At 43.4% G+C, this 12,933-nt stretch overlaps 5 non-coding genes across 5 annotated transcripts; 1 reads left to right on the top strand and 4 right to left on the bottom strand.

Annotated features, from left to right (window-relative positions):
• Positions 1-7,020: 7,020 nt before the first annotated feature.
• On the bottom strand, positions 7,021-7,092 carry trnae-uuc (transfer RNA glutamic acid (anticodon UUC)). Its single transcript has one exon. It is a non-coding gene; the product is annotated as a tRNA-Glu (tRNA).
• Positions 7,093-7,728: 636 nt separating this feature from the next.
• Positions 7,729-7,810, bottom strand: trnal-aag (transfer RNA leucine (anticodon AAG)). The gene has a single exon. It is a non-coding gene; the product is annotated as a tRNA-Leu (tRNA).
• Positions 7,811-7,949: 139 nt separating this feature from the next.
• On the top strand, positions 7,950-8,021 carry trnad-guc (transfer RNA aspartic acid (anticodon GUC)). Its single transcript has one exon. It is a non-coding gene; the product is annotated as a tRNA-Asp (tRNA).
• A 2,438-nt stretch (positions 8,022-10,459) lies between these two features.
• trnae-uuc (transfer RNA glutamic acid (anticodon UUC)) lies at positions 10,460-10,531 on the bottom strand. Its single transcript has one exon. It is a non-coding gene; the product is annotated as a tRNA-Glu (tRNA).
• A 642-nt stretch (positions 10,532-11,173) lies between these two features.
• trnal-aag (transfer RNA leucine (anticodon AAG)) lies at positions 11,174-11,255 on the bottom strand. The gene has a single exon. It is a non-coding gene; the product is annotated as a tRNA-Leu (tRNA).
• Positions 11,256-12,933: the final 1,678 nt, after the last annotated feature.

Genomic DNA, 12,933 nt, shown 5'->3' with positions numbered 1-12,933 from the left:
GAAATCAATCCTGGCCTAAACACTGCCTGCGAGGCTCTAACTGGGTGTTTGAAATCAATTAGAACCTACAATCTCTATCTGCTGTTAGGCATTGATCCTCCGTATTATCTGACGTCAGAGGAAAGTTCAAACAAGAAACTGACCCTCGTCTCGCTCTGTTTGACCGAGAACCCTCAACGAAGAGATTAAAATCAAGGCAAATTTCCTCCATCCTGGACAAGCCCTGACTGACAGCCATCACCGCAACAGGTTGGCCCTCTGCTAAAGCCGCAGGGAAAATGCCTCACACAACTAAACAAATCTCTTCTGCCCGGCTCCAAAGAAGTGTGGCATTTCGGTCCTGCCTAAATCGTCCAAGATCTGAGAAACGGAACGTTGCAAGGTATCTGTGAACAAATGAGGCTATGAGGATGTTCTACAGCATGTTAGTGTGGAGGAGTGCAGATGATGTGTCATTTGTTAGTCTGCTCTCTCCTGCCTGTGCAATTCAACCAACAAGATCTGTATGCCGTCAGTGACTCGGCTCGGGTGTGGGGTGAACTGGAAAGGTGTCGTGCCGTGGAACTCGAAGAGAACAACAAAGAGGAAAGCTGGGAATCTCAGGAACCTTTTTTTGGCCAAATTGGAGCAATGTCCACATTGCCCTTATGGAAAATGTCAACGATAATGCTTTGTATATCATGAGCATAAAACATGGAAGTCACATAAGTTTTATAGAAATTGCCTGCTATGAGAACAGAATGGATAGCTTTCCCTGGGAGTGATTTAACCAGGAAGAGGGTGGGTTTAAGACCTGAAGAGGGAGTGATTTAACCAGGAAGAGGGCGGAGATAAGACCTGAAGTGGGAGTGGTTAAACCAGGAAGAGGGTGGAGTTTTAACCAGGAAGAGGATGTAGATAAGACCTGAAAAGGAATTGGTTTAACCAGGAAGAGGGTGGAGTTTTAACCAGGAAGAGGGTGGCGTTGAGACCTGAAGAGGGAGTGATTTAACCAGGAAAAGGGTGGAGTTTTAACCAGAAAGAGGGTGGAGTTTTAACCAGGAAGAGGGTGGGTTTACGACCTGAGGAGGTCGGGTTAAGACCCGAGGAGGGAGTGATTTAACCAGGAAAAGGGTGGGTTTAAGACCTGGAGAGGGATTGGTTAAGAGGGAACAAAGGAGGGTTGAGGTCAGTTTTTAAGGAAGCTTGAGAATGTCATCTGATCAGCATCTGACCAGCCATTTGACAGTTTAAATGTTTACGATCGTCGCACACCGAAGCTTGAGAATGTCATCTGATCAGCATCTGACCAGCCATTTGACAGTTTAAATGTTTACGATCGTTTGAAACAACTTCCAGACCTCACGAAAACATATTTAAACGATTGGGAGGAACTAATTAGATTAAGGTTAACCATATGTTTGACCCTGCTTCGATGTAAGTTGCTGGGAATGTTCCGTGGGAAGATGTGGACATGCACACACGCACGCACACACGCACACACACACACGCACGCATAAACACACACACACACACACACACACACACACCATTACCTCTGCTTTACCACGTTATTAGACAATTGTTTAACTCCTTTTAAGCATTTAAACGTTGAAAGCATTGCACGTGTACGACGTTGTAATACTTTTCTTTTTTTTACCAGCCGATGACGACGAAGTGAAAGACGAAGAATTTTGTTTGATCGATCTTACAAAGTTGGAAGATGATTATCGAGGTGTGTTTAAACCTTCGAATTATTTAATATTATGTGTATTCATTATTTTGTTTCATAGAGGAATTGCCTTAAGATCCTAACGCGATCGTTTTAACACAATCGCAGTCTGGTGAGTCAAATGATTCTCATTTTACAAGAAAAAAACATGCGGTATACAATACATATATACATATATTTACTTACAGATTTTCCGTTTACATCTCCGGCTCGCTGGTCTCCCTTAACGCTGGCGGGTCCGTCAACGGCCGTCGAAGAGAGTCGGCCATTCCAGGCAGAGGAGAAGGCTTGATTCCGCCAAAGACTCCAGACATCGAAACCTTGGTACGGGACAATATCATCGAAAACAACGGCGAATGTCCGACATGCCCCCGCCGTAAGTTTTTCTTGCTTTCTGTAAGCTTTTTAAGATTCTCCGCGGTTTTAAAGAACTCCTGTCACTCCTCTGTCTTCCGCTCAAATGAATTTCGCGGGCTAAGGGTAATGGGCGGGGACTGATTCCGGAGGTGGGCGGTTGCTTCCAGCAAGCAACCTTCTGGTGTGCATTAGCGCTACCTACTGAAATGGAGTGTGGACCAAGATGGATCCCTACTCTATATTCTTTTATTTAACCCAATGTTTTTTAAATACGTGTATAATGCTTTATATCCTATGTGTTGTGAATTCCATCCTACTATATCTTCCAAGGAACCCAAAGAAATGTTACCACACCTCCTGCTTTATTTATTCTGTAGATTGCCTGAACTATTTCATAAACTAAATCTTGTCTTGTTTCTGATGCTATGTTTTTTTTTTATGCTCATCAATGCACTGCTGGAGTCCGAGCACACAACTACTTTCCTTGCTTTACCTATTCCTATCTTTACGAATCGTTATATATCCTTTTATTATAAAGTTTAATTTTGGCTTCAGCCATGTTTCTTGAATACAAATGATATGTGGTTTAGTTTTCATATTTTTAATATATCCTTTTAATTCATGTTCGTTTGCTATCAAACTTCCGGCATTCCATCGGACAATTAAAAGGTTGTTGGAATGTGGTAACATGACTCCGTCACGTCTAGTCTCTGTAGTACAGCTTGCACCCGGTCCCAAAATAGTTCTTTCAACAACTTTGCTGCTGCTTTGACAATTATTTTGATCTTCTCAGTCTTATTTCTAGCCTGTTCTGTACAGTTTATTACGTAAGCCAGGAATACAACTAGTTTGTCCGTGGAAATTCCTGTATTTGTTGCCTCTTGTTTTTTTTTATTTCTTGAACTATTCATACTTCTGTTCTTTTCTACACTTTCTTGGTTTCTCACTTTAAATGCCTCTGCGTATGTAATATTTATTTCAACTTTGATTTGTTGTACTTCTGTTGCCTGTTTCTTGATGTATGGCTTTTGATTATTTCTTTTTTCAATCTACAATTCCAATAAATAACACGTATTTCCAGATTACTGATAACTTTTTCAAAATAAAATGTAATTCCTGAATAAGATAATTGTATCGAATCCAATGGATTGTCTGGTCCTAAAACCTCTTTGTAATGTTTGTTTGATTCCTCAAAAATACGACACAGTCTAATTTGAAAAACATATGTGCCTCGTCGGCTGTAGTAAAAAAAACAAACCCATGCCTCCTCGGTCTAACCTCTCCCAGCCCCTTTTCTGCCGTATCAAAGACGGATCAGAGACCACCTTTGCCCCTAACCCCCACTTCTTCTCCACTACCAAGAGAACAGTAATTAATCCGAGCTGAGTTTTTTAAAATATTCCAACATTACTTTTTACTTTCATTTTGTATCAAAGCTGAGTTGTGCTCGCTGGTTTATTTTGCAAATGAACATGATCATGTACAAGACTCGCTTACCCACAATGCACTGCAGCCCAACGCTCCTGGTCGGATGTTTGTATCGGGGTTCATGGAGAGATGCGGTAAAGAGTGGTAGCCAAGACACACGGTCACACACGGTCACACTCGGCAATTATTTTGACCTGGGGAACAGATTTAGAGGAAAAAATGGGGCCGGGATATCTGATTTTCAGGTGCAAAAAACTTCACAATGACACAAAATAAACACAACAGTTACACCTCACACTAAATACAAGACATTTACTTGTACGTTCAAAAGACAGAATAGAACAAGACAAGACATGCAATGCTATCTACAAAATGTTATGTAAATGTTAGTCATTACGCATGTGGCTATGGTTTTGATGTATTTGTTACAGACATGTTTACGTCAAGTAACATCACATGGTTCCATTTGCACCTTTCAACAAATGTGAAAAGGAATATTAAGAAGTAAAACTTATATTTAATCCTACCTCTTCTCCGAGCACATGGTGACTGTACATACGGGTCGAAAAATGTTGACCTAATTCAGCATTTCTCAAAGTGTGGGGAATAGAGACATGACAGGTGGGGCGCGAGGAACGGCAGGAAATTTCACTTTAATTTTTTTTTTTTTTTTTTTTACCATGCTTTCATTTTCTATACACACTGTTAATCACTTTGTGATTCTGTCTGTGAAATCCGCCGTGTAAATAAATGTAAATTACTTATTTTTCCTGTAGGCTTTAAATTTCTCGGTAGGAGCGAAAGCTGGACAGACATAGCAACATTAACTTTTGCAGGCGGGGCTAAGAGGAACAAACATTCGCGCGGACTTTGTAAGATCGTTTGAACAAATTTCTTCGTCTTTCACTTCAACGTCATCGGCTGGTTTATAAAAAAAGTATTACAACGTCGTACACGTGCAATGCTTTTAACGTTTAAATGCTTAAAAGGAGTTAAACCATTGTCTAATAACTTGGTAAAGCAGAGGTAATGGTGTGTGTGTGTGTGTGCGTGTGTGTGTGTGTGTGTGTGTGCGTGTGTGCGTGCGTGTGTGCGTGTCCACATCTTCCCACGTAACATTCCCAGCCATCAATACATCGAAGCAGGGTCAAACATATGGTTAACCTTAACCTAATTAGTTCCTCCCAATCGTTTAAATATGTTTTCGTGAGGTCTGGAAGTTGTTTCAAACGATCGTAAACATTTAAACTGTCAAATGGCTGGTCAGATGCTGATCAGATGACATTCTCAAGCTTCCTTAAAACCTGACCTCAACCTGAACCCTCCTTTGTTCCCTCTTAACCAATCCCTCTCCAGGTCTTAAACCCACCCTCTTCCTGGTTAAATCACTCCCTCTTCAGGTCTTAAACCCACCCTCTTCAGGTCTTAAACCCACCCTCTTCCTGGTTAAAACTCCACCCTCTTCCTGGCTAAAACTCCACCCTTTTCGTGGTTAAATCGCCCCCTCTTCGGGTCTAAAACCCACCTCTTCCTGGTTAAAACTCCACCATTTTCCTGGTTAAATAACTCCCTATTCAGGTCTTAACTACACCCTCTTCCTGGTTAAAACTCCACCCTCTTCATGGTTAAACCACTACCACTTCAGGTCTTAACTCTGCCCTCTCCCACGTTAAAATTCCACCCTCTTCCGGGGTAAGCCACACCCAATTGATCTTGACCTTTGACCCTTGAACTTGACCTTTGACCTCGACCTTTGAACTTGACCCCTCATAAATCGTTGATTTATGACCCCTCATAAATCATTGATTTATGACCCCCCCATAAATCTTTTTTTGACAGAAGGTGTCAACCCACGCCTCCAGAGAGACTGGAGCCTTAATCCAGCGCCTTAGACAGCTCGGCCACACTACCCTTATTCCCAGCTTTCCGTGGATCAAATTGGCGGCATTATGAGATAGCAGAAATATGACATGGCAACACTTTGGTTGCGGTGTGGCAGGCAAAAGCCAAGGATGTTTGCTTGTCCCCTGGAAAACACAATGTTACGCAGTCCTCGTTAGTATAGTGGACAGTATCTCCGCCTGTCACGCGGAAGACCAGGGTTTGATTCCCTGACGGGGAGATGGTTCAGGCACCTCTAATTTTCTTCAATTACCATCTTGTTGAAATTTGAGAAGTGACCAAAGTATCATTCTCCGAATGTTGTGATGTGTGGACTCGGCGTTGCTGCACAGCCCTATAGAAATCAAACACAGTATTTTACTAATGTTTTTTCCACCCTTCTAAATTAGGACGCAAAAGCAAGTCTTCAAAAAGGGAAAATCGTTTGTCAGAGTCAATGCGTCAAATAAAAGGTTAGGGATGCAGCAGCTGACGACCTCGACATAGCATTAGAAAAATCAACCTTGGTAGAATTAGAAAAGTCCTTAGGCGAAGCCCTATATGGTCTTATTTACTACAACACATCTAACCACCGATGAGCAAACACTGACAACAGTTTAATTACACATATACAAATACACCAATGGTTAGCCTAAAGTCAGATGGTACGGAAAACAGCTTGAATACAACCACAGACAGTCTATGTTGGTCACCTTCAAATATCATATTGAGAAAGTTAAAGCTAAGGTTGGATTTGGAAACAGCATCCTAAAAAACTGTATAATACCAGCCGGGGAACATATTCTGCCACTATCCGTGCAACTGAACTCGCCTTATGAATCAAAACAGCCAAAAGTGCCTCATGTCATGTTGCAATCACGTTGAGTCATCTTGCCGAAATCAATCCTGGCCTAAACACTGCCTGAGAGGCTCTTACTGGGTGTTTGAAATCAATTAGAACCTACAATCTCTATCTGCTGTTAGGCATTGATCCTCCGTATTATCTGACGTCAGAGGAAAAGTTCAAACAAGAAACTGACCCTCGTCTCGCTCTGACCGAGAACCTGCAACGAAGAGATTAAAATCCAGGCAAATTTCCTCCATCCTGGACAAGCCCCGACTGACAGCCATCACCGCAACAGGTTGGCCCTCTGCTAAAGCTGCAGGGAAAATGCCTCCCACAACTAAACAAATCTCTTCTGCCCGGCTCCAAAGGAGTGTGGCGTTTTGGTCCTGCCTAAATCGCCCAAGATCTGAGAAACGGAACTTTGCAAGGTATCCATGAACAAACGAGGCTATGAGGATGTTCTACAGCATGTTAGTGTGGAGGAGTGCAGATGATCTGTCATTTGTTTGTCTGCTCTCTCCTGCCTGTGCAATTCAACCAACAAGATCTGGATGCCGTCAATGACTCGGCTCGGGTGTGGGGTGAACTGGAAAGGTGTCGTGCCGTGGAACTCGAAGAGAACAAGAAAGAGGAAAGCTGGGAATCTCAGGCACCTTTTTTTGGCCAAATTGGAGCAATGTCCACATTGCCTTTATGGAAAATGTCAACCATAATGCTTTGTATATCATGAGCATAAAACATGGAAGTCACATAAGTTTTATAGAAATTGCCTGCTATGAGAACGGAATGGATAGCTTTCCCTGACCGGGAATCGAACCCGGGCCGCGGCGGTGAAAGCGCCGAATCCTAGCCACTAGACCACCAGGGAACTATTCCTTTTTTTTTCAGACACTTGTCTCATGCATGGTTTCTTGACAAATGTGTGAAGCACCCGTTGCATTCATGTACCATGTCAGAAATGTGAATTGTATTTTTTGAACCGGGGTAACTTCTGTGTCTCAGTGAAGTGATAACCACTACACTATGGAAACTGCTGCATGAATTTGGACTTGGATGTGTAAAAATTGTACAATAGTAACAGACTTTCTTTCCTCACGTCTTCTTAGTGTAGTCCGTGTTGAGGATAAGGTTGTTGTTTCTACACAATGTCACCAGACAGGCTAACTCCCTCCTGTAAGTCGCTCTGTGCCGGCCACTGATACATCCTATCACTGCGGTGTCATCAGAATACAGAAACAGATAAAAGTGGACTGAATGTCTTAAGTAGGGGCGGTGATCTTCAAACAACATGTTGATAAACACACAACCACGTCCACCTTTGAGCTTTTCCAGAGGCTGCTGGCGGGCCTTAAAACTGTGCTGGTTGTGTTTTTTTCTCATTGCATACCTGGCATGGAAAACTCCAAAGCTAATGTTTGGGCCCTATTTTTGAAAGCTTTCCAAATGAGGCCAAGAGTCTTATTGCCTCAGTCAGTGAAGATACAAATGCGTTACCAGCAAAAGTTGGCAGTGGTGGGATTTGAACCCACGCCACCCGAGAGACTGGAGCCTTAATCCAGCGCCTTAGACCGCTCGGCCACACTACCCTTATTCCCTGCTTCCCGAGGATCAAATTGTCGGCATTATGAGATAGCAGAAATATGACATGGCAACACTTTGGTTGCGGTGTGGCAGGCAAAAGCCAAGGATGTTTGCTTGTCCCCTGGAAAACACCATGTCATACAGTCCTCGTTAGTATAGTGGACAGTATCTCCGCCTGTCACGCGGAAGACCAGGGTTCGATTCCCTGACGGGGAGATGGTTCAGGTACCTTTAGTTTTCTTCAACTACCATCTTGTTGAAATTTGAGAAGTGACCAAAGTATCCTTCTCCGAATGTTGTGATGTGTGGACTCGGTGTTGCTGAACAGCCCTATAGAAATCAAACACAGTATTTTACTAATGTTTGTTCCACCCTTCTAAATTTGGACGCAAAAGCAAGTCTTCAAAAAGGGAAAATCGTTTGTCAGAGTCAATGCGTCAAGTAAAAGGTCAGGGATGCAGCAGCTGATGACCTCGACATTAGATAGAGATTAGATAGTACTTTATTTATTCCGCCAGGAGAGTTCCTTCAGGAAAATTTAAATTTTCAGCACAATCCCATTCAAGTTTAGACAAACATTACAGGGAGACAGAACAGGATCGCTGACGGGTCTGCCGGCTTCCAGCGCCCCTTACAAAAAAGATGAAATAAAGGTAAACAAAGGGGGGGAGGGGGGAGAAAAAAATAGAAGATTAAAATAAAATTAAAAAAATCGGTCTTTGCCTGGGCCCTGGAGAGGAGGTGCAGACTGAGGCCAAGGGAAAAAAACAAATAAATTAAAAAAATAAAAAAACAACTCATAACCATGGTACACATCCCTCTTCCATGTGTGTAAGAGGGAAACATCAAACATCAAAGAACACAGAGGACATTAAAGACATTAAAGCAGCAGATACAACCAGACACATCTACATACAGCTATGAATAAAAAGTAAAATAAACATATCCACTGTGGTGGCATCTGCGTTGTTCCACGCCATCGTCTGCTGGGGAGGAGGAAGCATGGTCAGAGACAGAAGCAGACCCAACAAAGCAACCAAGACAGCCGACTCCACTCTCGGCCAGTGTCCAGTCCGAATGGATGAGCGAGGATACGTCCAAGGTGACCGAGGTGTCCGACACCTGCTCACCCAGTCAAGACACCGCGAAACCTCTCCGTCCCAGTGCTCAGTGCTAGCTCCGCAGCTCCTGTCTCTTCATCCGCATCTCCTCCAGTACATCCAAACATACTCTGGTGTAGCAGACACCCAGCAGCTGGTCTCCATAGCCAAAAGGCTCCCGGGAGGCAGATCCAGAAGTCCATGAAAAAAGCACCACAGAGGTCACGAAAGTGCCACCCCTTGTCACACAGTCCCAAAGGGTCCCGGACCAAAAGGCAAAAAAATATAATAAGACATGAAAACAAGAGGGAAACACAAAAGGATGACACAAGAGCACAGAGCTCCTGCCTACAGCAGCCACTACAGCAGCGCCATCTTGGAAAAAAGCAGCGCCATCTTGGAAAAAAAAAATAGCATTAGAAAAATCAACCTTGGTAGAATTAAAAAAGTCCTTAGGCGAAGCCCTATATGGTCTTATTTACTACAACACATCTAACCACCGATGAGCAAACACTGACAACAGTTTAATTACACATATACACATACACCAATGGTTAGCCTAAAGTCAGATGGTACGGAAAACAGCTTGAATACAACCACAGACAGTCTATGTTGGTCACCTTCAAATACCATATTGAGAAAGTTAAAGCTAAGGTTGGATTTGGAAACAGCATCCTAAAAAACTGTACAATACCAGCCGGGGAACATATTCTGCCACTATCCGAGCAACTGAACTCGCCTTATGAATCAAAACAGCCAAAAGTTCCTCATGTCAGGTTGCAATCACGTTGAGTCATCTTGCCGAAATCAATCCTGGCCTAAACACTGCCTGCGAGGAGGCTCTAACTGGGTGTTTGAAATCAATTAGAACCTACAATCTCTATCTGCTGTTAGGCATTGATCCTCCGTATTATCTGACGTCAGAGGAAAAGTTCAAACAAGAAACTGACCCTCGTCTTAGTCTGTTTGACCGAGAACCAGCAACGAAGAGATTAAAATCAAGGCCAATTTCTCCATCCTCGAAAAGCCCTGACTGACAGCCATCACCGCAACAGGTTGGCCCTCTGCTAAAGCCGCAGGGAAAATGCCTCACACAACTAAACAAATCTCTTCTGCCCGGCTCCAAAGAAGTGTGGCGTTTTGGTCCTGCCTAAATCGCCCAAGATCTGAGAAACGGAACGTTGCGAGGTATCCATGAACAAACGAGGCTATGAGGATGTTCTACAGCATGTTAGTGTGGAGGAGTGCAGATGATGTCATTTGTTAGTCTGCTCTCTCCTGCCTGTGCAATTCAACCAACAAGATCTGGATGCCGTCAGTGACTCGGCTCGGGTGTGGGGTGAACTGGAAAGGTGTCGTGCCGTGGAACTCGAAGAGAACAAGAAAGAGGAAAGCTGGGAATCTCAGGCACCTTTTTAGGGCCAAACTGGTGCAATGTCCACATTGCCTTTATGGAAAATGTCAACGATAATGCTTTGTATATGATGAGCATAAAACATGGAAGTCACATAAGTTTTATAGAAATTGCCTGCTATGAGAACGGAATGGCTAGCTTTCCCTGACCGGGAATCGAACCCGGGCCGCGGCGGTGAAAGCGCCGAATCCTAGCCACTAGACCACCAGGGAACTAATCCTTTTTTTTTCAGACACTTGTCTCATGCATGGTTTCTTGACAAATGTGTGAAGCACCCATTGCATTCATGTACCATGAAATGTGAATTGTATTTTTTGAACCGGGGTAACTTCTGTGTCTCAGTGAAGTGATAACCACTACACTATGGAAACTGCTGCATGAATTTGGACTTGGATGTGTAAAAATTGTACAATAGTAACAATAAAGAACAGACTTTCTTTCCTCATGTCTTCTTAGTGTAGTCCGTGTTGAGGATAAGGTTGTTGTTTCTACACAATGTCACCAGACAGGCTAACTCCCTCCTGTAAGTCGCTCTGTGCCGGCCAGTGATATGTCCTATCACTGCGGTGTCATCAGAATATAGAAACAGATAAAAGTGGACTGAATGTCTTAAGTAGGGGCGGTGATCTTCAAACGACATGTTGATAAACACACAACCACGTCCACCTTTGAGCTTTTCCAGAGGCTGCTGGCGGGCCTTAAAACTGTGCTGGTTGTGTTTTTTTCTCATTGCATCCCTGGCATGGAAAACTCCAAAGATAACATTTGGGCCCTATTTTTCAAAGCTTTCCAAATGAGGCCAAGAGTCTTATTGCCTCAGTCAGGGAAGATACAAATGCGTTACCTGCAAAATATGGCAGTGGCAGGATTTGAACCCATGCCTCCCGAGAGACTGGAGCCTTAATCCAGCGCCTTAGACCGCTCGGCCACACTACCCTTATTCCCAGCTTTCCGAGGATCAAATTGTTGGCATTATGAGATAGCAGAAATATGATATGGCAACACTTTGGTTGCGGTGTGGCAGGCAAAAGCCAAGGATGTTAGAAAATGTAAGGGGACACCTTCTGTCAAAAAATGATTTATGGGGGGTCATAAATCAATGATTTATGAGGGGTCAAGTTCAAAGGTCAAAGGTCAAGTTCAAGGGTCAAAGTCAAGTGGGTGTGGCTGACCCTGGAAGAGGGTAGAGATAAGACCTGAGGTGGGAGTGGTTTAACCAGGAAGAGGGTGTAGTTTTAACCAGGAAGAGGGTGGAGTTTTAACCTGGAAGAGGGGGGTTTAAGACTTGAAGGGGGAGTGACTTAACCAGGAAGAGGGTGGGTTTAAGACCCAGAGAGGGAGTGATTTAACCAGGAAGAGGGTGGAGATAAGACCTGAAGTGGGAGTGGCTAAACCAGGAAGAGGGTGGAGTTTTAACCAGGAAGAGGATGGAGTTAAGACCTGAAAAGGAATTGGTTTAACCAAGAAGAGGGTGGAGTTTTAACCAGGAAGAGGGTGGAGTTAAGACCTGAAGAGGGAGTGATTTAACCAGGAAAAGGGTGGAGTTTTAACCAGGAAGAGGGTGGAGTTTTAACCAGGAAGAGGGTGGGTTTAAGACCTGAAGAGGGTCGGTTTAAGACCTGAAGAGGGAGTGATTTAATCAGGAAGAGGGTGGGTTCAAGACCTGGAGAGGGATGTGTTAAGAGGGAACAAAGGAGGGTTCAGGTTGAGGTCAGTTTTTAAGGAAGCTTGAGAATGTCATCTGATCAGCATCTGACCAGCAATTTGACAGTTTAAATGTTTACGATCGTCGCACACCGAAGCTTGAGAATGTCATCTGATCAGCATCTGACCAGCCATTTGACAGTTTAAATGTTTACGATCGTTTGAAACAACTTCCAGACCCCACGAAAACATATTTAAACGATTGGGAGGAACTAATTAGGTTAAGGTTAACCATATGTTTGACCCTGCTTCGATGTATTGATGGCTGGGAATGTTACGTGGGAAGATGTGGACACGCACAAACGCACGCACATACACACACGCACACACACATACACACACACACACACACACACCATTACCTTTGCTTTACCACGTAATTAGACAATGGTTTAACTCCATTTAAGCATTTAAACGTTAAAAGCATTGCACGTGTACGACGTTGTAATACTTTTCTTTTTTTTACCAGCAGATGACGACGAAGTGAAAGACGAAGAACTTTGTTTGATCGATCCTACAAAGTTGGAAGATGATTATAAAGGTGTGTTTAACCCTTCGAATTATTTAATATTATGTGTATTCATTATTTTGTTTCATAGAGGAATTGCCTTAAGATCCTAACGCGATCGTTTTAACACAATCGCAGTCTGGTGAGTCAAATGATTCTCATTTTACAAGAAAAAAACATGCGGTATACAATACATATATACATATATTTACTTACAGATTTTCCGTTTGCATCTCCGGCTCGCTGGTCTCCCTTAACGCTGTCGGGTCCGTCAACGGCCGTCGAAGAGACTCGGCCATTCCAGGCAGAGGAGAAGGCTTGATTCCGCCAAAGACTCCAGACATCGAAACCTTGGTCCGGGACAATATGATCGAAAACAACGGCGAATGTCCGACATGCCCC

This window comes from Nerophis ophidion, linkage group LG02 (assembly GCF_033978795.1).
Source record: "Nerophis ophidion isolate RoL-2023_Sa linkage group LG02, RoL_Noph_v1.0, whole genome shotgun sequence".
Classification (NCBI taxonomy): domain Eukaryota; kingdom Metazoa; phylum Chordata; class Actinopteri; order Syngnathiformes; family Syngnathidae; genus Nerophis; species Nerophis ophidion.
Note: the sequence above shows the minus strand (reverse complement) of the source record. Positions and strands in the feature narration are given on the sequence as shown.